This window comes from Sapajus apella, unplaced genomic scaffold (genome assembly GCF_009761245.1).
Source record: "Sapajus apella isolate SASKATOON/1434 unplaced genomic scaffold, GSC_monkey_1.0 scaffold32, whole genome shotgun sequence".
Classification (NCBI taxonomy): Eukaryota; Metazoa; Chordata; class Mammalia; order Primates; family Cebidae; genus Sapajus; species Sapajus apella.
This window is the reverse complement of record NW_022436972.1, coordinates 6,654,443-6,657,832: the sequence shown is the minus strand read 5'-3', so window position 1 is coordinate 6,657,832 and position 3,390 is coordinate 6,654,443. Positions and strand designations below refer to the sequence as shown.

The 3,390-nt window shown below is 44.3% G+C and overlaps 1 pseudogene; it reads left to right on the top strand.

The window, feature by feature from the left end:
• The first annotated feature begins 1,216 nt into the window (after window positions 1–1,216).
• Window positions 1,217–1,335, top strand: LOC116562585 (annotated as a pseudogene).
• Window positions 1,336–3,390: the final 2,055 nt, after the last annotated feature.

The following is a 3,390-nucleotide window of genomic DNA, read 5'->3' as shown; positions in this document are numbered from 1 at the left end:
CTTTGAGCAGCAAATAGTAGTTGGTAAAAATACTTTTGTATGATTACATCAGACAATTGTGATACCCGAGAGCAATCGTGTCCTCAGAATTCTTGATAGATTTTAGGAACATTGACGTGCAAATGTCAAAGAATGCTTTCAAAATGTAGCAGATAATGGAGAAAGGGGAGGGTGATAAAGAAGACAGAATAGAAGGTAGGTGGAAAGGGAAGAAAAAAGAGCTGAATGAATATTATTGTCATGAAGTGCAAACAGAGATCAAAGAAAAAATGGTATGGGAGAAAAATGATAGCATTAAAGGAACCTAAATGAGCCAGGGTCGTGTGTGACCAGAAGGCCAGAGAGAAACAGCGGCAGCTGGAGAAGGCTGCAAAGCTAAGCAAGTTCATTTTGCACAGACTGGGTAGGAAAATGCTGTTGGCTAGAACAGAAAATAACGTGATTTTTCCCCCTGCTGATGCTTCCCTGGGATCCTGCCAAGGCTCTATTCTGCAGAACCAAAAACTAAACAGACGAATTTATTCAGATATGTTCCCTTCGTTCTCTCCCTAGAATGGTGTTAAACCTGCCCAGGATACCAGAAATTTCTGTGAATTTGGATGACAAGGCATTAGCCAGCATGTTTCTCTCCATCCCACAACACCTGCTGCTGAAGAGGAAGCGTTTGCCCCGTGCATGCAAATTGTTTTTTGTAAATGAGGCATCTAATGAGTACTCTTATGGAAGTGCCCTAGGGCAGGTAACACACACATGAGACACAAACTCAGAAATGAAAAAGAAACTCATTATTCGCAAGCCCAGAGCTAAGCATTTGCTATAAAACCACTATTCTCAATCTTTTCCTGGAACATAATTAATGGTTCTCCAAAATCCTCTGTGAATATTGCCCAGCTGTGGCACCTGGAGCCCTGGATGTAGGTTCAGAATCAGTGTTAGAGTTGTAAAAACCTTAGAGATCATCTAGGTACATGCATTCTTCTCTCAGAGGAGGACATTGTAGCCAAGAGAGTTGTGTAAATTACTCAGGGTTACACTACTAATTAGGAAAAGGTCTCCTAATTCTCAGTACAACGTTCTTTACACTGCACTATGACACGCATCCTAACTTATCACCCACACTTCCTTCCTCCACCTTCATCATGTCCCTTGCCACTCAAGAATTCATTTTTCTGCCACAACAGAAAATCTGACAGACAGTGGTTAAAACTATAAAGATGTCTACAGCCATACCACCCTGAACGTGCCAGATCTCGTCTGATCTCGAAAGCTAAGCAGGGTCAGGCCTAGTTAGTACTTGGATGGGAGACAGCCTGGGAATGCCGGCTGCTGTAGGCTTTTTAAAAAAAAAAAATTTTTTAATAAAAATAAATAAATAAAACAAAACCATAAAGATAATTCCTGTTTACTACGTGAGAGGCTGGACGTAGTGGTCCCAGGGATTGTCTGCTGCTCAACGATGTGATCAAGAACCCAAGCTTTTCTCATCCTTCTGTCTGGGCACCCACAGTGTGCAAATCCTTCATACTCAAACCTGTGACCTCATGGTGACCGGAGGGCTTCCACGGGTCCAGGCATTATGTAGTCACACCAGTGCCCAAGCAGAAAAGAAAGGGATGGGCAGAAAGGGGCTTTGCTTTTGGATAGGGAGGAAAATCTTTTCCAGAAATAAGATTTCTTTTTATGTCTCCTTGGCCAAAACTAGATCCTGGGGTCATCCCTAGCTGCAAGAAAGGCTAAGAAAGAAATTATCTGGCAAATGGTAACGTTGCCTTCATCAAGAAAAACAGGATTATTTCACAAGGAAGAAAGGTGTGTGGCTGTTAAGCAAGTATATCAGTTAACTATTGTCAACCTAAAAAAAAGACACCAGAGAAAATTATCTCTAAATATGTTGGGTTAAGTCAGGAATAGAAATAAAGATTATAATCTGGAATGCATGAAATGGCAAGCCACCACTGCATTCAGTGAGGGAAGGGTAAGGGGATTTTTATTAGCAAAAGACAGATTTACACAAGCTGCTTAGAAACAGAGTTCATTGGTTCCAGAGGTTTGAAGCCAGAGTTCTTGTCAATTCATTGGTGGAGATGTCATTGCTGGGCTAATGTTCTTTTAAGAACATGTTATGTGAATTACCACAGCTCTAAAGAATGTCTGGTAATAAACCTTATCAAAGCAGGAGATGCATGAAGGACTCCAAAGGTTTTTAGAAAGTCCCTGGAAATAGTTCTTATCCCAGACACGTAAGCATGAGTCTCCTCTCCTCTGGCCGTCCCGGCTCTATTTGGCCTGGGTCTGATCATAGTGATTTCATCCTAGTATCTGCAACTCTCACACTATCAATGTGCAACAAACCTCTTCCGAAACTCAGTGGTTTAAAACAGCACCCATTTATTATTTCTCTGGGACATGGAGGTCAGCTGATCTAGCTCAGCTCAGTTGGGTGGTTCTGCTGCTCTCAGCTGAATTTGTTCAGAGAACTATAGATCACCAGGACGTCCACACGGAGCTAGGCTGTGCTCAACATGTCCCTCCTCCTTCTGGACCAGCAGGCTACTGAGGATATTCTTCTCATGGCAACGGCCCAGACACAGGAATGCAAGCAGGATCATGCAGGGCCTCCTACTGTCTAGACTCATGACCAGGACACCGTTACAGCCTGTCTCATTCTATCAGCCAAAGCTAGTAGACGGCCAAACCCGAAGTTAGGGCTGGAGAGATCTACTAGTGGGAAGAGCTGCAAAGTTACAGAGTGTGGGTCCACGGAAAAGCGAGGCTGTGGCCCTCCATAGTGGCTCATGCCTGTAATCCCAGCACTTTGGGAGGCCAAGGCAGAAGTATTTCTTGAGCCCACAAGTTTAAGACTAGCCTGAGTGACCTGGTAAAACCCTGTCTCTATAAAAAGTAGAAAAATCAGCCGGTCATGGTGGTGTGTGCTCATAGTCCAGGCTACTCAGGAGGCTGAAGTGGGAGGATGATCTGAGCCCAGGAATTGGAGGTTGCAGTGAGCTATAATCACCACTACATTCCAACCTGGGTGACACAGTGAGACCCCATCTCTCAAAGAAAAAAAAAAAAGAAAAGTGACGATGTGGTACCAATGATGCAATCTGGCTCACTAAGCAACCAATACTGTGTGCTCCACGGTTTTGCGTTCACTCCCAGTCTCCCTCCCCAGCCGCACTCACTGTGTTTCCCTTTCGTTTCCTTCTCTACTCACCCCCACCACCTCTATCACCATTCTTTTCTTATATCTCTGATCACAGTGGGGTGGCCATGGAAGTCCTTGGTGGAAAGTGAGTGGATGTGGAATATGGGGTGCTGTCAGCACTAAGTGGGTGCTCCATGGCCCCTGCAGCCAGGAGCAGTGTTCTCACCCAGCAGTAGAGCTCT